Source organism: Bos indicus x Bos taurus, chromosome X (genome assembly GCF_003369695.1).
Source record: "Bos indicus x Bos taurus breed Angus x Brahman F1 hybrid chromosome X, Bos_hybrid_MaternalHap_v2.0, whole genome shotgun sequence".
In the NCBI taxonomy this organism is placed as follows: domain Eukaryota; kingdom Metazoa; phylum Chordata; class Mammalia; order Artiodactyla; family Bovidae; genus Bos; species Bos indicus x Bos taurus.
Genome location: NC_040105.1, coordinates 53,017,196 through 53,043,112, shown reverse-complemented (window position 1 = coordinate 53,043,112; position 25,917 = coordinate 53,017,196). Strand labels below are relative to the sequence as shown.

At 45.9% G+C, this 25,917-nt stretch overlaps 1 protein-coding gene and 1 long non-coding RNA gene across 4 annotated transcripts in view; both read right to left on the bottom strand.

Annotated features, from left to right (window-relative positions):
- LOC113887266 overlaps positions 1 to 25,917 on the bottom strand; it is a 97,740-nt gene that overhangs the window by 54,689 nt on the left and 17,134 nt on the right. The window lies entirely within an intron of this gene.
- LOC113887268 lies at positions 2,555 to 14,057 on the bottom strand. Its single transcript, XR_003509691.1, has 3 exons — positions 14,012 to 14,057; positions 6,646 to 6,813; positions 2,555 to 4,612 (listed from the first exon to the last, which is right to left on the bottom strand). It is a non-coding gene; the product is annotated as an uncharacterized LOC113887268 (long non-coding RNA).

Here is a 25,917-nt window from a genome sequence, read left to right as displayed (position 1 = left end):
GGTGTAAATGCTACCACAATAAAAACGTAGAAAATGTCTCAATGTTCAAAAATGCTCCCTTGGGGTATTTTCCGTCAGACTCCTTCCTCCACTCCTGTACCCTGGCAACCACAGATACATTTCTGTGCCAACAGTTGTGCCATTTCCAGAAATCCATTGACATGAAATCATATAATATGTAGCCTTCTGTGTCTGGTTTCTGTCAATTGCACAGTTGAGATGCATCCTTGCTCTTACATGCATTTGTTACTTTTTAAAAATTATCATGTAGTTTTTGGGCTCCAAAATCAGTGCAGATGGTGACTGCAGCCATGAAATTAAAAGACGCTTACTCCTTGGAAGGAAAGTTATGACCAACCTAGATAGCATATTCAAAAGCAGAGACATTCATTACGTTGCCAACAAAGATTCATCTAGTCAAGGCTATGGTTTTTCCTGTGGTCATGTATGGATGTGAGAGTTGGACTGTGAAGAAGGCTGAGCACCGAAGAATTGATGCTTTTGAACTGTGGTGTTGGAGAAGACTCTTGAGAGTCCCTTGGACTGCAAGGAGATCCAACCAGTCCATTCTGAAGGAGATCAGCCCTGGGATTTCTTTGGAGGGAATAATGCTGAAGCTGAAACTCCAGTACTTTGCCCACCTCATGTGAAGGGTTGACTCATTGGAGAAGACTCTGATGCTGGGAGGGATTGGGGGCAGGAGGAGAAGGGGACAACAGAGGGGACGACAGAGGATGAGATGGCTGGATGGCATCACTGACTCGATGGACGTGAGTCTGAGTGAACTCCGGGAGTTGGTGATGGACAGGGAGGCCTGGCGTGCTGCGATTCATGGGGTCACAAAGAGTCGGACACAACTGAGCGACTGAACTGACTGAACTGAATATTCCGTTGTACAGGTAAACTCTTTTGTTTTTCTTTCATCTGTATACCAGTTGTTGAATAACTGGGTTGTTTCTACGTGTGGCTATTAGGAATACCCGTGTGGAATATTTGAGTGCAGCCCACTGTGTGAGCATGTTTTCATTTCTCTTGGGAAAACTGCCAAGAGTAGACTTGCTGGGTCATATAAGGCTTCCCAGGTGGAGCTAGTGGTAAAGTACACATCTGCCAATGCAGGAGACTCACGTTCAATCCCTTGCTCTGGAAGATCCCCTGGAGAAGGAAATAGCAACCCGCTCCAGTATTCTTGCCATGAAGAGAGGTCCTGGCAGGTTACAGTCCATGGGGCCCCAGAGAGTTAAACACGACTGAGCGACTGAACACACACACACATACATGGTAATTTGTGTATCTTAGAATCTAAACTGTGTCCTCTGTTGGAGAAGGCAATGGCACCCCACTCCAGTACTTTTGCTGGAAAATCCCATGGACGGAGGAGCCTGGTAGGCTGCAGTCCATGGGGTCGCTAGAGTCAGACATGACTGAGCAACTTCACTTTCACTTTTCACTTTCCTGCATCGGAGAAGGAAATGGCAACCCACTCCAGTGTTCTTGAATGGAAAATCCCAGGGACAGGGGAGCCTGGTGGGCTGCCATCTATGGGGTTGTACAGAGTCAGACACGACCGAAGTGACTTATTGAGCAAGCAACTGAACACACATACATACATGGTAATTTGTGTATCTTAGAATCTAAACTGTGTCCTCTGTAGACAACATACACATGGATGTTTTTTTAACTGTTCTCGCAGTGTCTGCCTTCTGGTTGGATTGTTTTATCTATTTACATTTAATGTTGATACAGACTTACATCTGCCAATGTATATTTCTGTCTCATGTCATTTTGTTCTATGGTCCTCATATTACTGCTTTCTTTTCCATTCAATGGATATTTTCTAATGTAGAATTTTAAACCCTTTACTGATTTTCCACTACTTTTAAGTTATTTCCTAGCTGTATGCCACCGTAAACATCTTACTTTATCACAATCAGCTTGAAATTTACACAAATTCTAATGAGATACAGAAACATTACTCCTATATCGCTCTAATCAGGTTTCCCTCTTTTCCTCATATTGTCACATATATCATAAATCTATAAAGGGTAAGCCCATTAATACATTATTATTATTAAATTATATATAATGTTATATGATGAAAAGCTAATATATGGCAGGATATCAGGTATCTATTTATAACTTGTTATATTCACCCTCTTTGTCATGATTTCTGATACTTTGCATATGTTTGTATGGATTTGACACCATCCAGATTTGTTTCCTTACCTAATACAACTTTGATGCAAACCACCTCCTTTGTGCTGCTACTGCAAATATATTACATTCCATATGTTCTTGGCCCAACAATAATTGGGCTTCTCTGGTGGCACAGACAATAAAGAATCTACCTGCAATACAGGAGACGCGGGTTCAATCCCTTGGTCAGGAAGATCCCCTGGAGAAGGGAATGGCTAACCTCTCCAGTATTCTTGCCTGGAGAATCCCATGGACAGAGGAGCCTGGCAGGCTACAGTCATGGGCTTGCCAAGAGTCAGACGTGACTGAGCAACTACTGCTTTCACAACAATAAATTATGTGATATTGTTTTAGACAGTTGCTTTTTAAATACAGGAAGAAAGGAGGGAAATATGTGTCCATAAAGAATTTTTCTTCATATAATTACCTTTACCTGTGCTCTTTACTTTTTCACATGGATTCAGATTAACATCTGAATTCACTTATTGTAGCATGAAGAACTTCCTTTAGTTTTTCTTGTAAGCCAGTTCTACCAACACATTCCCTGAGTTTTTTTTTAATTTGGGCATACCTTTTCTTTGCTTTCATTTTTATTTTCTTAAACCACTTTATTGTGGTATGTGTGACATGTAAAATGCTGGGGTACCATGGTCTGAGGTGTCTTTGTGGTGGCTGCATGGAACATTGTGAAAGAGCTGTATGCGTTCACCATACCAGTGCTCTGTGCAGTTGGGTTTCTCCATGGCAGCTTATGAAGTTTCTAAAATGCATGTCGGCCTGTATTCGACTTCCTTGGCTAAACACACATCTGTGGAGTACCTACTATGTGCATGTGCCTGACGCTGTTCTAAATGCCGAGGAGGCATCACAGAATAGGACTGACACATGTCCCTCTGTCATGAAGGCAAATGCTGCTGAGGGTGAGGGCAGGATGGAATGTAAATTCTGATGGGTGCTGCCACAGACCCGTGCAAAGGTGTTTTACCAGTTCACTCTGGCCTCACTGGGGCAGGGGAGTGAATGTGCCTTTACTGGCTACGCTTTATTGACTGAGAATTTACCTTGAGTCCCCGTCCTTCATTCATTGAGGAAGTAGTTCTAAGCAGGGACCAGACCCTATGTCTCCTCCTACTGCGGCTGGATTGGTTAGGGATGATGGGGACTGTCCCCTGCAAGCAGATGACTGCCACGAGCTCTGTGGCAAAAGCGATGACAGGATTTAAATTATAGAACTCTGGCAACACAGAAGAGAGCATCTGACCCCTGCCATATGTCCGGGGGTGGGATGTGGTGTGGGTCCATAGTGAGGACACATTCTTGGAGGGACGGGGAGATTTCTTGAGGTGGCACTTTGACCTTCCACAGTTTACACACACACGAGCAGAAGAGCACAGACCTGGACACAGGTAGAGCCAGACAGATTTCATTCCCAGTTGTCTCCAGAGCACCATGGCAGCTGGGTCATCTCCAGCGCTGTCTTGCAGCCACTAAAAACACTTCCTGTGCTTTGGCATGCCTCCCGATTCCTTATATCTGATAAACAGAGTGAGACTGCTGGAGACATAACTCGGGTGGGGGTTGGTGCAAAGCCTCTCTGATATGGCAGAGTGCCTCCCCACAGGGGAAGTTAAAGTCCTGCTTGGTGTTGCCTCTGGAGCAACCCTTTCCTACCAGCGGACTCCAGTTTCTTGGCTGCAAGGCAGCTCCTCCTAAGGCGCACACACAAAGGGGGTTAGAACCTTTCAGGGTGGCTTTGCCCTACTGGGTACCCGCGTTTCACAAGCGGACAGGAGATTGGGACACTGATGGCTCTCCTCTCATGGAACAACATCTGCATCTCGGTAACTGACACACAAGCCACGCGTGTTGTTGTGACTGCAGAGAAGACTGGCTTTGCACTCAAGAGAAACTAGGGCATGACTCCCAGATCCAGCTTTTACTACATCAGCCACCTAAGTTCTTTCAACTTGCTTCCTTGTCTGTGAGAAGGCTGGGGTACATCCTGACCCCTCTGGGTCTGTGGGGAATAAAATCCCACATGCCCGGCTCCCACAAACTCCATAAGTAGGCTCCAGGTGAGTCATTTACACTGCACCCTGTGTTACGGACACATCAGTGGAGAGGGAGGCATGCCAGAGCCCCTGAGAGTCTACTCCATCCTCTGGCTGGGGTGAGGGTTGGGGTGGGGGTGGTGGAACTGGTGCCATGTCCTACCATTTAATTGGCTTTACATACCACAGGCACACACTTCATTTCATATTTAGGTGTGTTCTGCTCAGAGGAGTTGTAGTGAAGGAAGTCAGTCATCACAGTTGAATCTGTAGCAGGTAGAAGCAGCAGTGGGGTCGCTCCCTCCACTGGCCATCACAGGAACTGGCAGTTTCTTCCATGGGTTGATGTCACCAGGTGGAGACACCTGAGAAGTTGCAAGAAGGTGCTGTGACATTCCCTAGGAGGGTCCCCATACTGAGCTGGCAGCTCATCCTTGCCTCCCTGATGACCACAGGGACTAGTAAATCAAACCCCTGCATAGGGAGGATGTGTTAATATACTTCATCTTGTCCTAACAGAAACTCAGACTATAGAGTGAAAAATAGTGAAAATCTCATCAAAACATAGTGTATGGGTAGGGCGGTTCAAATCCTGTTCAATGTACTGGGTCACAGACACGGTAAAGTGACATTGTGAAATTTCCATGCTTCGGCTTATCCCTCCTCACTGTGAAGCAGGTGGTCACCCTGGATCCCTTTATGCTTCCAACTCTGTGACCAAATTCAAAAGGCCATATTCAAACACAAAAACAGGCCTATTTAAAGCACGAGGAGAGCTTTTCTGTCTGTATCCTATGATTAGCAAGGAAGCCTTTCTCAGCAAACTCTGCCATCTGATTGCATTTCTCGTCAGCTCATCGTGTAGCAGGGATTCATAGTGAAATCCCCACCACCTTCCATTTGGTAAAATATCAATCTGTCAACTGTGACTTTTCTCCCAGGTAATTCTCAGGAAAAATGGAAATTGCTCTACCGAGCCTGACAGCTGAACTTAAGAAGGAATCAGGCAGATGAAGAGGGAGTAAGGGCATGTTAAGATGGAGGCAAAGGCAGGAGTGAGATTGTGAATTCGGTGGGTGCGGAGGGAGTGAGAGGGGGCGGGGGGCGGCTAGGGAGTAGGAGTGTGAGCACACCGGCCATCTGATGAACAGAGAGAGGTCTGGGTGGCTGAAATATCAAGTGGGGCGTGGAGCAGAAGGAGGGTGTCTGGTGAAGATCCGGCATTTGGGGGCAGACAAGACCTACTGTGCCTAGTCCAGGAGGCTGGACAGTATCCTAAGAGCAGCAGGCAGCCCGTGCAGAGTTTTGAGCAGGGGTGTCATGCCCAGATTGCACTGAAGAAAGCTTCCCTTCCTTAGGCAGCAGGACAGACCATGTGTTGGAAAGTATCAGGATTGCTGGTGCTTGTCAAGGGGAGAGACGAGGGTGACCTGGCCTAAGGAACTCACTGTGCTGATGGGCAGAAGGAACAGGATCTTACTTAGACTTAGGAGGCAGAGAGGTGAGGCTTGATGATTGAGAGTGTGGTGAGAGAGAGGCAGCAGGCAAGGATGGCTTTAAGCATCTCTGGCCTAAGCAGCTGGGGAGAAGGCTGCCTTGCACTGAGTCAGGGGACAGTAAAGGAGGTGCAGCTGTGTGGGGAGTGGGGGTTGGGGGTATGGGTGCAGTTTGGACATGTTGAATATTCCTTGCCTGGGGGACTCAAACACACACTATCAGAACGACTTAGGGGAGCTGACCTAACTTCTCTGTGCCCATGATGCCTCATCTGTGATGGGGGAATGAGACTAATAATTAAGAAAAAGACTAATTTCCTGTTTCATTGCTTTAGTCTAGGAGAATATTCTCCTTTTACAGAGAAGTGCTGTCTTACTGTCAGGTATTCTGTCGGTAAAATGGGAATGTATCTGCTTATCCATATATCCGCTTGGTTTTACATATCTGCTTTGTGTATTTTCACCATGTGGTATGTATTGTCAACCGTAAAGAGAAATAAACTCAACGGAACAAGTGTTTCTTGTCACATGCATGCAGAACGGCAGTCCATCAGCCTGTCTCTCAGAGAAACAGCCCCCTTTAGAACCTCCTGTAGCTCCTCACTCCCTCCAGGGGGTGGGTAGAGGCCTGTGGGACCCAGCGTGTCTTTCACTTCTCTTCCCTGTGAAGGCATCTCCGGTGTCCCAGATGTTGCCTAGCACTTGTTGAGTGCAGTCTCCCTGCAGGCCTGTCAGTTGACTAGGGGAGTCTGTAGTCAAGAAGAGAGTGCTGAGCCTGATATGTGGATCTGGAAACCATCAGCCTGTGGTGCCAAGCTGGGAGGTGATGAAGCCACAGATACCTAGATTTGAATCAAGGTCCCACCACTTATTCCTTCTGTGACCGTGGGCAAGTTACTTACACTCTCCGTGACTTAGTTTCCTGAATTGAAGAGGAGGATGATCCTATTCTGCGATAATGACTCCTTTTTGCTGCCTTCATTTAGATTACCAAAAAAAAAAAAAAAAAACCTTTTGAGAACTATACAGTGATGTTCAAGTGTCGATTACTTCCAGAGTAAAAACGGAACCTGTCAACAAAGACATGAAAAGATGCTCAACCTCACTCATCGTGAGAAAAATGCAAATCAGAGCCACAATTAGGTATCTTGTCACAGCGGTCAGAATGGTCATCATTGGAAAGCTACACACAATAAATGTTGGAGTGGATGTGGAGAAAAGGGAATCCTCCTATACTGTTTGTGAGAATGAAAGCTGATACAGCCACTATGGAGAACAGTATGGAGGTTTCCTTTAAAACTGGGAATAAAACTACCACGTGCAGTGCTGTGCTTAGTTGCTCAGCTGTGTCCGTCTCTTTGCAACCCCATGGACTGTAGCCCACCAGGCTACTCTGCCCATGGGGATTCCCCAGGCAAGAATACCGAGGTGGGTTGTCATGCCCTCCTCCAGGGGATCTTCCCAACCCAGGGACCAAAGGCGGTCTCCTGCAGTGCAGGCGGATCCGTTATTCTCTGAGCCACCAGGGAAGCCCATAAATACTGGAGTGGCTAGCCTATCCCTTTTCCAGGGGGTCTTCCTGACCCAGGATTTGAACTGGGTTCTCCCACACTGCACATGGATTCTCTACCAGCTGAGCTACCACGGAAGCCCATAAAACTACCACATGACCCAGAAATCACACTATTGGGCATACGCCCTGAGAAAACTATAATTCAGAAAGACACATGTACCCAAATGTTCCTTGTACCAGTATCTACAATATACACGACATGGAAGAAACATAGATGTCTGTCAGTGAATGGATAAAGATGTTGTGGTACATGTATACAATGGAATATTCATCAGTTATAAAAGGGAACGAATTTGAGTCATTTCTACTGAATTGGATGAAGCTAGAGCCTGTTATACAGAGTGAAATAAATCAGAAAGAGAAAAACAAATATCCTACATCAACACACATATGTGAAATTTAGAAAAACGGTACTGATGAACCTATTTGCAGGGCAAGATTAGAGTCTCAGTCATGGACAAGAGAATTATGCACACAGCAGGCAAGAATAAGATGGATTGAATTGAGAGAGTAGTACTGAAATATACAGATTACCATGTATAAAATAGCTAGTGGCAAGCTTCTGTATTGCGCAGGAAGCTTAGTTTGGTGCTCTGTAATGACCTAGAGGGGTGGGGTTCGGCGGGGGAAGAGAAGTTCAAGAGGGAGGGGATATATGTATACACTTATAGCTGATTCACCCTTGTCCTACAGCAAAAATTAGCACAACATTTAAAGCAGTTATAATCCAATTTTCAAAGGTGAGGGGTGTTCGAACCTCTCTGCCTTTATACTTATCTACTGGGACCAGCATGAAAGATGCTCATATTTACCATGATGACAAAGTTCAACTTCACCTGAGCTGTTAAGAAAAGCCACAGTAAAGAAATCTCTGCAGACTTTCATGTCCCCAAAATGACTTAATGCAAAGGACCACCCTTCCCCGTCGGACTTCGGTAAGACTCATCCAAAGTATCCAGTGACTCCTGGGTTTACCTACTACAAGGTCAAGTACAGACCTTCCTCCTTGTCATTAAAGGGCAGACACAGACCATCCAACTCCTTGTTTTCTGTCTCATGACTAGGAACGGTGATTAAAAGTCAGTTCAACTGAAACTAGCTAGTCACAAAGATAATTGTTTCCTCTTTTGTCGACGAGATTTCCCCCTAAATGTTTTCCCACCTGCAAAGGTCCCCACTGTCACTTCTCTACTACTCTCTGTGGAATGAAGTACAGTGCAAAACCACCTTGCTGGCAGTCTGATCTTCAGGGCTGTGGTGCTCTCCCAATTGCAATCGGTAGAAATACAGCAAGTTTCTCCAATAGTTTGCTTTTACTCTTTCCTAGTGTGTTACTAGTAACAATTGGTAGAAAAACATGCAAGTAACAGGAGCTGCTCCTCACGTGGACAGGAGACAACACAAATTACCAGGCAATCGGGGAGAAGCCCCCGCCTTCGATCCCAAGAGACGACCATCACCAGCTGTCATCTGTGTGGAAGGAAACTTCCTGCGACTCTGGCAAGGATGGTCCCTCCTAGCCTCCAAGCTGCTGGGAGAGGACCTCCGGGCACGCGGTCGAGAGGACCCGGCACTAACTCTTCTTCTCTGAATCCCCCCGCCCTACTGCCATCGTCCCCGTGGAGGAACCTACTTGTCTTCAGGGCCATTCCAGGCTCCCTCTCAATCCACTACAACCCAAGGAATACACAGGAAGGTCCTTCTATAAGGAAGGGAGGGGCAAACGTCCCATGTTTGTGACGTCAAAACCAGGCCCGCCAACTCCTCACTGCTGAAGGGCGGGTAGGCTCTATAGGACGCTGGAGGACTCCTCTCGGTGGTCTTTACCCTTCTATTCCACACACACTAAGGATGGGAGGCCGACCGCCGCCCACTCCCGGCTTCTTGCACGGGCGGAGGATGGGAGGCGCTGCATTGGCGTCCTGCTGTTGAGAACCTGATCCTGAGAAGTAATGTGTGAGAGCGAGGGGTACAGAGAGGGACAGACACTCAGAGGAAGACATCTATCTCTCTAGGACCAACCAGGTGTGCCTTAGTGTCACAGGACCAGAATCCTCTTTAGCCAAGTGGGATCCATGTTCTCTCAGAAAAGTTATTTTCCCCAGATGCCCCACCACTTCAGTAGCAGATGGCGGTTGGACAGTCTTCAGTTGAGTTCAGTTGCTCAGTCGTATCCGACTCTTGGCGACCCCATGGACTGCAGCACACCAGACTTCCCTGTCTGTTACCAACTCGTGGATCCTACTCAAACTCATGTCCATCCCGTCGGTGACTACATCCAGGGGCTTAGTCTCCTGCCTAGAACGTACTGACACTGAATGAACTCTTTCATGCGTGGTCACTTTAGGAAAAAAGTGGTTCTACTCTTTTTAAGTGATTATTGGCTGCATTTAAAATTATGCTTGAGATTGTGTGAAATAGGTAAGTAAAACTACAGATCCCAGTGATCCATTTTCTTTACCCTGCATGTGGGTGCAATACAAACTCAGTGTAAACAATGAGTTTGGGTAGAGCCAACATGCCCTGCACGGACATTTTGTTTATAAAGTGGACAGACTGGATGTGCTAACAGGAAATCTATACTTTGTTCAGCAGATTATTTATCTAATAAAGGAGGACCTAGAGCCAAGGGAATGTGTAACGTGGTGAGTGTGAGCTAAAATAGGTGACAACATTGAGAGAGTGGTATTATGAATAGTGCAGAAACCTTCACATTTGAACCCACACAGATGAAAAATGGTCAGGACCACTACCAAACAGTGTGACCATGAGTAAGATGCTCACCCTCTCTGATCCTCGGATCCCATTTCTACAAATGTGGACATCTAGGGTGCTTCAATGTCCTAACTATTGTAAATAGTGCTGCAGTAAACATTGGGGTACATATGTCTCTTTCAAATCTGGTTTCCTTGGGGTGTATGCCCTGCAGTGGGTCATATGGCAGTTCCATTCCCAGTTTTTTAAGGAATCTGCACATTATTCTCCATAGTAGCTATACCAGTTTGCATTCCCACCAACCGTGAAATGATGTTCCCTTTTCTCCCCACCCTCTCCAGCATTTATTGTTTGTAGACATTTTGATGATGGCCATTCTGACCTGTGTGAGATGATACCTCATTGTGGTTTTGATTTGCATTTTTCTAATAATCTGTGATACTGAACATCTTTTCATGTGTTTATTAGCCATCTGTATGTCTTTGGAGAAATGTCTGTTTAGGTCACTTGCCTGCTTTTTATTGGGTTGATCATTTTTTGATATCGAGCTGCATGAGCTTCTTGTACATTTTGGAGATTCATTCATTGTCAGTTGTTTCATTTGCTATTATTTTCTCCTGTTCTGAGGGCTGTCTTTTCACCTTGTTTATAGTATCCTTCGCTGTTCAAAAGCTTTTAAGTATAATTAGGTCCCATTTGTTTATTTTTGTTTTTATTTCCATTACTCTGGGATGTATATCCTAGAGGATTTTGCTGTGATTTATGTCACAGAGTGTTCTGCCTATGTTTGCCTCTTAAGAGTTTTATAGTTTCTGGTCTTACATTTAGGTCTTTAATCCATTTTGACTTTCTTTTTGTGTATGGTGTTGGAAAGTCTTCCAGTTTCATTCTTTTACACATAGTTCAACAATTTCCCCAGCATCATGCATTGAACAGACTGTGTTTTAGCTATTGCATATTTGTGCATTCTTTGTCAAAGACAAGGTGTTCATAGGTGCAGGGATTTATCATTGAACTTTCTGTTTTGTTCCATTGATCTATATTTCTGTCTTTGTGCCAGTACCATACCATCTTGATGACTGGCTTTGTAATATAGTCTGAGTCAGGAATGTTGATTCCTGCATTACACTCTTCTCTCTCAAGATTGCTTTGGGAATTCGGGGTCTTTGGTGTTTCCATACAAACTGTGAAATTATGTCTTGTAGTTCTGTGAAAAATACCATTGGTAGCTCGGGATTGTGATGAATCTACAGATTGCTTTGGGTAGTAGAATCATTTTCACTATATTGATTCTTCAACCCAAGAACATGATACATTTCTCCATCTATTTGTGTTATCTTTGATTTCTTTCACCAGTTTTTTTTTTTTTTTATCTTTCTGTGTACAGGTCTTTTGTTTCTTTACATAAATTTAGTCCTAAGTATTTTATTATTTTTGTTGCAATGGTGAATGGGATTGTTTCCTTAATTTCTCTTTCTGATTTTTCAGTTAGTGTATAGGAATGCAAGGGATTTCTGTGTATTAATTTTATATGGCAGGTGGATTCTTAACCACTGGACCACCAGGTAAGTCCTGGCCTGCTTGTCTTTGGGTGTGAAGCTTTCTGAGCTCTGACACACGGCAAATTCCAGTGATCACCACCATGACCAGGAATAGGCCACGTCCATCACCTTGAAAATGCCCAGGAGCTGCCACTTTCTCGTTTCTCCTTCCACACCTGAATTCCTGACAAAAGGATCTGTCTGCCTTCACTATATTTTGTCCTTTGCAATTTTAAAATTCCTTATGTATTCCGAATATAAGACCTTTCTCATACTTGTGATTCACAAACATCTTTCCCCTAATAACAAATAGCTTCCCTTTTCATTACAGGAGACATGAGTGATGAAATCTACTTTTACTCCCCACCCTCAGAGCTCAATGTTGTGTACCCAGCAAATGCCCATGAGATTCTTTAGAAGTAAAAATGAATTCTGCTGTCTGTCCATCTGTCTCTCAGGTAGTTCCCAAAGCTATATTTCTCATCTCTGATCCCCTACCTGAATGGGAAATATAATAGAACTGTCTAAGGACATGTGCTGTACCTTTGGCTGTGTTTTTCCTCACACTAGTATTTCCATTATCAACCAAGAAATGACCCGCAGTCTGTTCTCAATATAAATCTGGTCAAATATAGAGCAAATGAAAAGTACCTGATTTGTTCCAGGTGCTTTACTTTATCATTGTGTTGTGCCATGATACTGATACAGTACATGAATTGTTTTCTATGTGGCACCCTCCCTTTTCATTTAGCATCTTATTATAATAACTAGGTTATTATACATTTAAAAAAATTTTCAGGCTATTTTACATTCATTTGGGCTTCCCTGGAGGTTCAAAGTGTAAAGAATCTGCCAGCAATTTGGGAGACCTCGGTGCAATCCCTGTGAGACCCAGGGTCAATCCCTGGATCAGGAAGATCCACTGGAGAAGGGAATGGCAACCAACTCCAATATTCTTGCTTGGAGAATCCCGATGGACAGAGAAGCCTGATGGGCTGCAGTCCAGGGGGTCTCAAAGAATCAGGGCTGAGCGACTAACACTTTCACTTTACCCTCATTCCCATTGTTTTATTTCATTCTTCTCTTGGGGATAGGAAAGCATCCTGCAAACCAGTGTGCAAATTACAATCTGACAGACTTGAGACCTGAACATAGGCACACTCTTGGAGGAACCCGGAGAACCTTGGCAGCTGATTCTTCCTCTATGTGCCACAGCTCTCAAAGGCAAAAATGAGGACAGTAACACCACCTGCTTCCTGGGTGGTGTCCAGCATCAATTACCCAGCAGGATCTTAGCTTGGCACTTGTCCCTGTCATGTTATTGTCGTAGGTGGCTCGGATGGTAAGGAGTCAGCCTGCAGTGCAAGAGGCCCAGGATCAGTCCCTGGGTTGGAAAGCTCCGCTGCAGAAGGAAATGGCAACCTATTCCAATATTCTTGAAAGAAGAATCCCATGCGCAGAGGAGCCTGGCAGCCTACACAGTCCAAGGGGTCTTAAGGAATCTGACAGGACTGAGCAACTTTCATTTACACTTCACATAAACATTTTCAAGTCAAAACTCACTGTCTTATAATAAAGTTCTTTTTAAATACAGCATTTCCTCTAGGATCAGAAGCAAGACAAGGGAGCTCACTCCCTCCCCCATTATTCAATCGATCAGCTTATAATATTTTATTGTAATTTTAAGTGTCAATGGGTTTGTTCAAAGTTTCCACAAAGGGCTGTCTGAAGGGCTCAGATGCAGTTTGAACCAGCCAACCAGTGCAAGCAGAGAAAAATATACAATACTTCTTGTGGCAAAAGGCTTCCTCGCGTTTTTTCAACGGCGAAGGGCGGGGGAGAAACAGAATGTCGATACTTGGAGCAACACTGCCACCTGCAGACCACAGAAACCAGAACGCCACAAGGCCGAAAGAAAATGCATCCTTTCTGTTGGGTTTTCGCGCAGAGGACTGGACAGAGTGGATGCGGAAGTTGAGGGGGATGCCCATTAGGACCAGAGAAAGGGAGGTGCCTTCTCGAAGGGGCCCGGCCAAACCACCCGTGGACCGCGGGCTCCTCTCCACTGGCCCACGGAACCAAGGCAACACAGACAGGAGGTCAGGGAATCCGGGAAATCCGGAGCTTGGTGGGCGGGGCTGCGCTCCGATTGGCTGGTTCTGGGCCTGCGCGCAGGAACCTAGTGAGCCCAGCGCTAGCCTCCTGGCCGGGGTCGGTTGGGAGTTTTCTCCTGGACCATGTTTCTAAGTCTTCATTCACTGAGCAACCTGACGGGGTATGTCCGGGTCCTGTCGCCCACTGCCGAAGCCCCCAAAGTGCGGGACGGGTAAAAGTCCCCTGTATTTCTCCTCCCGCCCACCCCAGGCCTGTGAACGCGTTCCTCCCGTGGTACACTCACTGTTCTCTCAGCCCTCTGTCCTCAGTGCCCACGAGGCTCACCCGGTCATCCTGGAGACTCTCCGTCCTCTTCGATGTTCCCCTCCTCCCCACCCGAGCATCTCCCTGCCCATGGTCCCTCCCTGGGCATCAGCAAAGACCGCGCCCCTCATGGTGTCCTGTTTCTAGCCTTCCTCCCTCTCATCACCCTCAACATGATGTCCTGTCCTCCAGCTCCCTTGCTCTAGTGCCAGTGCACTGTTACCAGAACCTCCTGGAAACCCCCACCTCACCTACCACACGTCCTTCAACACTACCTGCCAGGCCCCTCCTGGATCGGCTGATCCAGGGCTGGAAGCTGTCCTCCGCAAACACATCTCTTGTGCTCCTTGCACCCTCCTGCCTACCCACGCCCTGCCAGTGTCTGAGCACCGGAGCGTTGAGGAGCAAACTTTACAACTTTACAGAAGTGTTTTATCTTAAATCCGTGGCCGGAGTAGAACTGCTGTTCATTTTCACTCTCACCTACCTACACTACTACACTACACAGTAGTAACGTTCCTCCATCCTGATGACCACCAGCCCCACCCGGCAATAATTCCTGGAGAAGAAACCTTCCTCCATCCTAATGACCACCAACTCCACAGGCCAATAATTCGTGGAGAAGGAAGAAGCAATCCCGTGGGATTTCTCAAGTTTCCCAGTCCCAATCTCCATGTTTTTGCCCTGGCAGTCAGCTGCCCCTCTGCATGTGTGCTCCTGACTACACCAGCCCCTCACCTCTGCTCAGGATCCCATGCCTTGCACCTTCCCAGGGATTTTGCACCTGCAGTTATCACTCCTCTGTCCTGAACCAGAACCTGTTCCCTCTTCATCGCAGCATTCCACAGCACAGGGGGAAACCCACCATCTTCCACCCTATTCTGCAGCTCCTGGCACATTACCGGTTGCCCTTCAAAGCAAAACTGCTTCAAATTCTGCAGAGATAATTCTGTCCTCAGCCCACTTCCGTGGAGGTTTTGTCCCAGTCACTCCACTGTAACTGGTCTCGTCATGGCCATCATTAATATCCATACTTCCTGCTCCCACACACACTCTTCAGTGCTCATCTAAGACAACATCTCAGGCATCTTTTGCATATTTGACTCTTGTGTTCTTTATCCCTCTGTTTTTATATTTCAGGGGCGTGGGCTTATGTGACACCAAAGTATCCTAACTGAACTCCACAAGGTACACATTCTACACTATGCCCCCTTTGACCCGGGTATTGTATGGGAAGTCTTGGGTCAAATGAAAGACAAGCCAAAGGAAAGAGCGTCCCAGTCACAATGGGGAATGGCCCACAGAGGCAGTGGCAGGCAGAGGTGAGAGAGCTCAGACAAGGGAGGTGTGACAAGAAATCAACACCAGGGACAGGAGGGTTCCACCCCATTCACACTTGGGACTCCAGGGGCACACTGTACAATGACCGAACAGAGTCTTTGGGCAGAAGGGTGGCTGCAGTTTAGGAATTTCATTTTCTGGAGCTGATCTTGGTTCCTGCTGTGGTGCGGGTGAGATCCAAGGGAGGGATCTGCATCACTTTAGGGAGAAATGTGGAAAGGGACTGAATCCAGATGAAGCCTAAGATGGCAATGGGCTAGGGGACCTTCCAGCCGAGGAGTGGACGTCCCCTCCCGGGGATGGGCTGGACGATGATAGCCAGATTTAGAGGGGTCTGCAGATGCGAGCAGGGTGGCTGAGACTCAGTCAGCCAGGGAGCACTGGGTCCACAGCAAGAGGAGGGAGACAAAAATGCAAGTTCCACCACCCCCACCCATGGGCGGTATAGGTCAGCATCAACAGCTGGTGCCAGGAGAGGACAGTCATTTTTCCCTCAGGGAAATCTGAGGCCTCTGTGAGGAACAAACCTATGCCGTGTTATAGACTCCCTCTCCCACATGACTGCGAGCCTTGTAAGTGACATATACCCTTTCTCCTTTGCTGAAAGAAGTAGAGAGCATTCTCAACAGAATAGACTGAGCATTTGTATCTGTGGATATTCTGTTGGTTGCATGCAACCACACTTTCCAAGTCAGAAGCAACTTCAGTTGGGTTTTCCCGTTACTAACCAGTATGAAGGGTAAACACTCATGAGGAAGATCAGATCATTCAGGGAGAAAAAATACATTAAAGTGTCCGTGGAGTCTAAGGAGCATACATTGAGACTGTGATCTCAGCAACCCACGTCCCCCCACCCCGCCCCCTTCCCCCCCCCGCCCGGCCCCGCACCAGTGGTGCCCAGAGGGAGAGGAAGGAGGTCTTCCTGGAACTCCACTGCTGCTTTGAAAATACCACACTCCCCTCTCAACATGAATACTCAGCTGTGAAGATCATTCCAATTCTCCACTCTGTCCTGACGATTCTTTTGGAACTGGCATCCTGGTCTCTTTGGTTTGGGGAATAGAAAATAGCATACCCTGCAAGCACAAAGGCCTCTACTTCCAATACCCTGAGTCTTTCATTCCTTTCAAGCCATGCTTCTTGAAGGAATAGACTCCAGGAGCATCCTTATCTGGTTACCTCTTGAGTGCCCATCCATAGAACATCCCCTTGCTAACGTATCCCAAGAGCTCCATGGACCAAACCATAGTACCTAGTGCTGTATTGGCCACAGACACATTCCGTCTTCAAAAACACTTTCCTTGGTCAGAGTCTGTGAGAGCAGCCCATCCTGGCTTTCTTCCTCCCTCTTAGTTCATTACTTCTAAGACTGTCTGTCCATTTACTTTGATCCCCTCTTAAATCTTGGTTTTGTTTTCCTCTGGTTTCCAACCTCTGCCCTGTACTCTTCCATTCGATACATGATCCTTGGGTGACCACGTCACCCCCTAGAGCTTTTACCCATCTGACTTGTTTTCATTAGTATCCCTCTATGCTGATGGCTTTTCCTATCACCAGATCTACCTAAGATGACTCAACTGGGCCCCCACTTCCCCCACAGGCTGAGACATACAGGCCATCTGAACTCAGATGTCCCATAAGCACTGCAGACCTGCTAGTAGCCCCAGGCTAGTGTTCCCTGGGGTGTCTCATGGATGGGCACCGCCATCCACCCAGTTCCTTAAACCACAATCCAGAGCATGCTGCTGGGTGTGGTCTTCACCGAGCCATGACTCCCCTGGAGCTGCTCTGGAAAAGACTGGCCCAAGATCTTCCTGTTGCCACAGGTGGGGATACCTGCCTCTCAGAGGCCCTGTTCCTACATACACACTCTGAGGGTATCCTGAGCACACGCCATGACCCTCTTGGATCTCTGGGAGAACCTGGCCACTGTAATACACCTGAGAGGTTGAAGCCCTGTCTTTAACAGGACTGTGAGTCAGGACACAGCAGGGTAAGCCCATCATTGGGGAACATGCCAAAGAATATCCAGAAGAGATCCCTAAAGTAGAACATTTCGAGAGGTTAGTCTTTATCGGTGTCTATCAAACAAGGGATTGCTTAACTGTATTTTCCCCAGTAAACGTCCTGTTCTTATTTGGTCTTCATCTGAGCACGGGAGTTAATTTGATAACACAGGAAACAGTTTAAAACTGCCACTGAGCACAGACAGCAGATACGCAGACAGCCGATCCTGCTACATTAACATCAGCAGCTACAATTCTCAGCCATCTTTGATCTCTGAAGCACTATTCTGATCTGTTGAATGAAGTTATCTCCACAGTGTTTTAGAAATGTATTCAATTAACTAGGCACAAGGGATCCTGACAAGAACTAAAACGTACTGAGTTTCACTAACAACAGCAGGGTTTTAACTGTAAAACTTTGGATTCAGGAACACACAGCAGGGCAAGCACAAGGCCAGTCTTCAAACAAGTCGTCCCTTTCCTCAGCCTTCACTGTAGAGAGGAGTTGCAAATTTTCGATCTTCGATTTCCTCCTGTAAGAGTGGGTTCTGTTTCCACAGCTGCAGGCTCGGCTTTCATAAGAGAACGTTTTCAGATAATGCTCAGGCCAGGGCCACATTCCAGACCTACTACTTCAGACTCTCTGGGGCTGTCCTGCCAGCATCAGCTCTCCTAAAGGCTCTACAGGAGAGATTTGATGCGCAGTTAAGATTGAGAAGCACAATCGCGTGATGCTTCACCCATCCTGGTTTTAATATAATCCTGAACTGAAGAGCCATGTTTGCTACAATGAAATTTAAAAAAATTTGTAATTACATGTCTTCCCTTCTGAGAGGGATTTTGACATATTTATTCACAGCCATATTTGGAACATTTTCAATAAATCAGTGGTGTGTTATGCCCCCAAGTCCTCTTTCTTACCAGACACTCAGGCAGGTGGAGGGGAGGGAACGCACCTGAGTCCTGGCGGCAGAAGGAGGATGGGTGGAGTTCCACTGTCTTGGTCACTACTCTGCTGAGCATCCCTCCTGGGTTGCTGAGCTCGGGCAGGGGGCCTCACACCAGGTTAACAGGTATTCCTGTGACCAGAGGTTGGAGCTAAGGGCTGAGATCCATTACCACGGAAACGGAAGCTGGGTCCACGTGATTTGAGAAGAATGGGAAAACAACGAAGTAGAATTTCAGATGCAGGGTGGGTTCTGGGAGCCTGTCCAGAGCCACTGACTTGTGGTCACACAACAGGCGCCTGTGAGTAAACACAGAGACACACTAGACGTGTGCTCACTGGGGATTCCGTCCTGACGTGCACAGCGACTGTCTCTGGAGGGAGCATCTAGCACGTGTGAAGGAAGCCGGACCCAGAACGTGGAAGGAGCAGGAGCACTCATCATTGTTACAAAAGCAATGGCATATCTTTTCCCACAGGTCTCACTTGGACATCTGCATTACCTTCCTAAACTGCTTTACTGAGGTATAGTTACACACCACAAATCACACCCATCACTTCCAGGGCAGTGACTTTTAGTAACTTCACACAGTGGTGCAACCACCACCACAGTGCAGTTGTGGAACACTGCCAGCACCACAAAAAGCATCCATGTACCCATCAGCAGTCGATCCCCAACAGGATCTGCAGGCCCAGGCAACCTCTCATCTAATTTCTGTCTCTGTAGATTTGCCCTTTCTGGGCATTTCATATCAAAGGACTCCTGCAAGAAGTGGCCTTTTGTGTCTGGGTTCTTTCACTGAGCATAATGCTTTGGAGGCTCACCCATGTAGCAGCAGAAAGCAGAAGTTCATCACTTTTCATCCATCTATGCTGTTCCACTGAATGGCTACAGAATACTCTGTTTACCACTCTCCAGCTGACAGACTTCTAGGCTGCTCCACTATTTGGAGAATACAGACAGTGCTGCTGTGAAAGACACGTAAGGACGAGTATTTGTGTGGACATAGGTTTCATTTCTTTCTTTCTTATTATTCCATAATTTCATTTCTTGTTTTGCCCCTTGCACAGGCTAGACCCTTCAGTCCAAAGACATCGACTGAGTCACAGTATTATCCCACACCAGATGCTGTGCATTACAGGAGCTGATAGAGGACACAGCCGTTTATTTAGTGCCTTCCACCTGCCAGGTCATGGGCGCTAGGTGTTTTACATCTGTTATCCCCACTAGGTCTCCCAATAAACCTCACCAACAGGTAGAGTTATTGCCACTTTACAGATAAGGAATTTGAGGCTGAAGCAGAGTGCCTGGGCTGGTAGGGCCTGCACTGGAACCCAACTTGAGTGTAAACTGTGAACTGTGGGATGGAGGGAGATGACATGGGGAGAGGAGTTTGGGCACAGGTCCCAGAGAGTTTCCATGCCATGGGGGAGCAGGGAAACATCACACCCTTGTTATCAGTCCTGGGCATCCCCTTGCAATAGGAGGAGCCTCAATCCATCTGAGGACAAAATTACCAGGAAGAGAATGATGCACGCAACAGAGATGAAGTCTGTGAGTGGTTTCCAGGTGGGAGAGGTGTAACAGAAAAGCCAGCCTCCTGGTCAGGGTTTGTCTAGCTGTGAGGGAAAAGCTCGAGGACTGTGGCTGAGAAGGAAGGAGCCCCTAGGTCTGGACACAGATGTCTAATGTGACCTTGAAGTGCTTCGTGAAGCTTGAGGGTAAGGCCGGACCTGAAACCTGCCCTACTGCAGCTCAGTATTTGTTACAAGAGGGAACGTGCCAACACATTTCTATGAACCTCATTCAATACAAAACCCACCTGCTCAGTTCATGTCATTATTAAGAATAATTCACCCATTTTCAGGTGAGGCTCATATGGCACAGTGGGTCAGTTTAATTTCTCAAGATGATGTGATAACAAGAGGCAGAACTAGGTGGAAAGGAAGGTTATCTGAATCAGAGCTAGTGTCCTTACTCACAATACCATATTGATTCCTCAAAAAAGGAGAAAAAAAGGTGGGGGCAAGGGTAAAACAAAGGAAAAAGAATAAAAGGAGACCCATGATGCTTACTGTATTGGGGTGTCCACCATGGACTGTGAGCGAAGAGAAAACTCCTCAAATCGGTCTACTTAGAAAGGGAACTGAGAATCACACAACATCAAGCCCCGAGACAGGGTGGTCTCTGGCACGGTGTACATGTACACGGAGAGCAGAGGGAGCACAAAGGAGGGCACGGGGAAAGTACGGAGTAGAAGAAGCTATGGAAGCAAGAGGAAGAGGGGAGAGCAGGGTGACAGAAAGCCTATGGACTTGCCCAAGGACACTGATCAGCAGGTTCAAACCGTCCAACCTGCTGATGGCAGCCTGCGTGGAAGTTACACTTCTCACCCGTGAAATAAAGTAGCCTGGCTCTCTGAGCTGTATTCAACCAACAAGTATCCCCCAGCGTCTACCTGGTCATCAATGCCCTCAGCACAGTGCTGAAAGCAGCCATAGCCTAGGACAGACCTCAGTCTCAGGAGGTAAAGGAGTGTCCAAGATACAGAATAAAGGGGAAGCCTTTATTATATCAGAATAAAGGGAGACGGACATTAGACACTCCTGTCAGAGTGGGGAGAGACGACAGGATTCCCCTCACCCACTCAAAGGAACCAAAATTTGAGCTGAGGATTTTCAGGGTTCACTCACTGACAATTCAGTTGAGAAACGGCTGCTATAATGATTATGCACTAGGAAGGGGAAAGGAGGGTGTTTCCCTCGTACAATAAGCTTCTGGACGATGTGGGGATAAAAAACACGAACGGCCCTGGAGCAACAGAAACCTGAGTGGAGAGATTTGCTCCAGCCACTCGTTTCCTATGTGTTGTTTGCAACAAATTGACAGCATAACAGCAGCTGCACTGCTGTGTACCTCACTTTATCATGACTCATAAGATGGTAAACGTGTACTGAGCCCCTGTACAGGTCCTCAAGGAGCTCATGGTGGGGTGGGCAGGAAGCCAGACTGAAGACCATGGTGAAACAACTGTGATGAGAGCCTTGGCCACAGGAGCCAGCGGAGGCTGGGATCAGGCCGTGAGGAATGGCTTTGCCTGGGGGTGGGATAATATATAATATTATTGTCCCCATTTGCAGGCAAGGGAACCGAGGATCAGAGATGGTGACCATCTTACTCAAGGTCACACTTCTTGGTAGTGGTCCTAACCATCTTTCATGTGCTACTGCTGCTGCTAAGTCGCTTCAGTCGTGTCCGAATCTGTGCGACCCCATAGACGGCAGCCCACAGGGCTTCCCCGTCCCTGCGGTTCTCCAGGCAAGAACACTGGAGTGGGTTGCCATTTCCTTCTCCAATGTATGACAGTGAAAAGGGAAAGTGAAGTCGCTCAGTCATGTCTGACTCTTAGCCACCCCATGGACTGCAGCCTACCAGGCTCCTCCGCCCATGGGATTTTCCCGGCAAGCGTACTGGAGTGGGTGCCACATCTGTTAAAATGTGAAGGTCTCTGCACCATTCATTACACCACTCTCTGTCTCTCTCAATGTTGTCACCTATTTTCACTCACAATCACCACCTTATACATTCCCTTGGCTCTAAGTCCTTGTTTATTAGATAAATAATCTGGTGAGCAAAGTATAGATTTCCTGTTAGCACATCCAGTCTGTCTACTGTATAAAAAATATTTCCTTGCAGGGCACATTGTACTCACCCAATCTGATGGTTTTCACTGAGCTTGTACTGCACCCATATGCAGGGTAAAGCCAATGGATCACTGGGATCTGTAGTTTTACTTATCTATTTCACACAATCTCAAGCATAATTTTAAATGTAGCCAATATTCAAGTAAAAACAGTAGAACAATTGCTTTCCTAAAATGAGCAGTCAAGAAAGATTTCATTGAATATTAATAGGTTCTAGTCAGGAGGCTAAACCCCTTTCATAGGGAGTTGTGGAAATTATTTTCCTTAAGTTAAGGAAACCCTTTCTCTTTACACATTTTCTCTATTGCTGGTGCCCTGAGAGACTTAAGCAAGCCAAGCCACTTCACTTTTCTGTTTCTGACAAAACAAACAAGCAAAGCAACCCTGGCACACAGGTGCATAGATGTATGTAATACACCCAATAGAGGTAGGTCAAATATAAGGCAATGGTATCGGAAATACAAGGGCTTCCATGGTGGCTGAGTGGTAAAGAATTCACTTGCAAATGCAGGAGACTGGGGTTTGATTCCTGGGTCATGAAGATCCCCTGAAAAAGGAAATGGCAACCCACTCCAGTATTCTGGCCTGGGAAATCCCATGGACAGAAAAGCCTGGTGGGTACAGTCCATGGGGTCGCAAAAGAATGGGACATAACTTAGGGACTAATGAACAATTGAAATATAAATGGAAACCCGTAACTAATCATATATCCAAATTTCTGACCACAGCACAGGTCTACTGTCCAGGATCAGCTGTACTCCAGGAATCCAGACAACAAAAGATACCTTCCTTTTAGAATTACTATACACCGCTGCTGGGCGATTCAGGAGATAAAAGTTTTCAAAAGCATTGCACACCAAGGCAGGATTCAAGGAGCCTATTAAAAGTATGTTCTTATTCCTATGTCACATCAGGGCCTAACTCACACACTCTTGAGAAAGAACACTTGTGATGATTTCAATACGGGAAACGAATGTCGCCTGAAAATGTTTCATTATATTGTTTCATTTTGTGAAGTGGTGCATTAGGTGGGGAGGGAGGTGATGCCAAGGAAACAGCCTACTTCTGAACCTGGTGAACACCGATTTGAGCCCAATTATTCCGGATCGACCAATGTCCATAGGAAGATTCAGTATCGGCTTAACAGTGTCAATTCCCATCGAGAGAAAGAGAAATAAGTCATATAGACTGTCCAACCGCCATCTGATCCTGAAGAGGTGGGGGTGTTTGTGGAAAACAACAGTTCTGAGAGAGCTGGGATCCCACTTGACTGAAGAGGATTGTGGTCCTGTGGCACTAACGCACACCTGGTCGGTCCTAGAGCGATAGATGTCTCCCTCTGTCTGCGTGTCTGTGCCTGTGTCTATCTCTTGCTCTCACACGTTCTTTCTCAGGATCAGGTTCTCACTAGCAGAATGCCAATGCAGTGCTTCCCATCCTCAGGCCAGTCAAGAAGCCTGGAGTGGGGGGTCGGTCTCCCATCCTCAGTGTGTGTGGAAGAGAAGGGTAAAGACCACCGAGAGGAGGAGTCATCCAGGGTCCTGTAGCGGCTACCTGCCCTTCACAGGGGAGGAGTCTGTGGGCCTGGCTTTGACAGCACAAAGATGGGACATTTACCCCTCCCTTCCTTATAGAAGGACCTTCCTGAGTATTCCCTTGGTTGTGGTGAATTGAGAGGGAGCCCGGAGTGGCCTGAAGAAAAGTAGGTGTTCCCCTGGGATGGTGGCAGTAGGGTGGGGGTGATTCGGAGGTGAGAAGGTAGTGCGGGGCCCTCTGGACCGTGTGCCCCGAGGGCCTCTCCCAGCAGCTTGGAGGCTAGGAGGGACGATCACATCAGGAGTCACAAGAAGAGTTTTCGGGTACTGGAGATGCCCTCACAGATGACACCTGGTGATGGTTGGCTCTTGGGGTTGGAGGTCGGTGGCTTCTCCCTGATTGCCTGGTAATTTGTGTTGTCATCTGTCTACGTTAGGAGCAGCTGGTGTTACTTGAAATTTTTAAAAAATTAATTGATTTTAATTAGAGGCTAATTGGAGAAGGCAATGGCAACCCACTCCAGTACTCTTGCCTGGAAAATCCCATGGATGGAGGAGCCTTGTAGGCTGCGGTCCATGGGGTCACTAAGAGTCGGACATGACTGAGTGATTCACACACAGACAGTTGGAGGGCTTCTGAGATCTGGTGACTATCAAGCCAATAGAGGATGTCATGGAGAAGAAAATATGTTTGTGGCTGCTCTCTCCCTGCACCCCAAAAATCTTGGAAGGCAAGTCAGAAGTGTGTGAAAGATATGGTGTGGCATTTGCCATGGAATTTGACAGCAGTTTTTTTCCTGTCTCCCTACAACCTTTAACAATGGCTTTGGCATTCCATTTCTCTATAGGACAATACAATCATATTAAGTTTTAAAAAATGTTTCCCTGTCAATGATTTCATCAGGGACACCATATGAGATTTGGGTAGCACATTTTGTAAACCCATTTATTCAAGAGAAGACCAAAGGCTTTTACGAATTTTTTATGTGTCGCTATATATATATATATGTATGTATATGCATTAACATGTAGATTACACCTAAAGAACATGTTATGACCAAATTTTTTTAACCCTAGAAGTGCAAGGGTGGTTTACATGTATAAGGTTACCAATGCAATTCACCACACTAATAGAAAAATGGAGGGAAAACAATTCTATGATCATCACTATTGATACATTATACGTGTTTGATGAAAATTAATCTATATTCAAGATGGCAAACTAGGGATAGAATGGAACTTACTCTGATAAACTATATGTACAAAAAACGCAACATAAACAGGTTGAAATGGAGAAGATTTTTCATTTCCTATTGGGAAAAATGCCAATTATCACCTGCTTTAGTCAAGACTATTCTGGCTAGGTTTGTTCAATGCTGCAAAATGAGGACAGGTTTAAGGTTTAAGCCAGTAGAAACTGTTGATATTCAAATATAATAGTATATTTTGAAAAGCAAAAATAATCTAGATCTAAATTTGTGGAATTAATATGCATATTTAGAGGAACTGTTGGACAGAAAGTCCATATACAAACATTCCATCTCTACATACATCCTCAACTAGACAATAAAAATCACAAACCATCAATTTTCAATAACATTAAATAGCCAGGGATAAATTTAACAAAAATGTGCAAGTAGAAAATGAAACTTTATTCACAGAACTTTAACAGTCAAATACACAACATAAGAACAGCATAAATCGTTTCAGTTTATCTTCTTTCAAGCAAATGGTTGCCCTTCACCTATAATATAAACCTTAAAAAAGTTCCTCAGCAGAACTTTGATGACAGGAGAGGTATACAAAGCTCACTGCAGTTGTAGTTTTATAAAATGGACTAAAACAAGAACACTAAGGGCGACCCTTTGGCTTACCTTCAGTTAATCCTCTTGAGATTCTATAGACTTTTTAAGCATATTACCAGTATTGGTGATGTTTAGTTATTTAGTTACTGGGGTATGTTAAATAATACTTGTTTTTCTACCCTATTAGCCATTTCATTAATATTATGAAAATATCTGAGTTCCAGATTATACTCAGTTTTAAGTCTGTAATATACTGTTAGTGTCTTGTTCATATTTCTTATTATGTATACTTGGGCTCTTTCCATTTTCTTCACAGTTATGTAAACTAAGAGGAGTGGACTAGCAGTTTGGGGTTGACAGATACAAACTATTACATTCAGAACGGATAAACAACAAGGTCCTACTATACAGCACAGGGAACTATGTCCAATCTCCTGTGATAAATCACAACGGAAAAGAATATTTTAAAATGTATGTGTCTGTGTGTGTCTATATATATATATATTAAAAATTATGGAAACTAGCACATTGTCTTTATTTATTAGTTGAGTTTATTTTCCTCTTCCTAACAATTCATAACTGTCTTTTA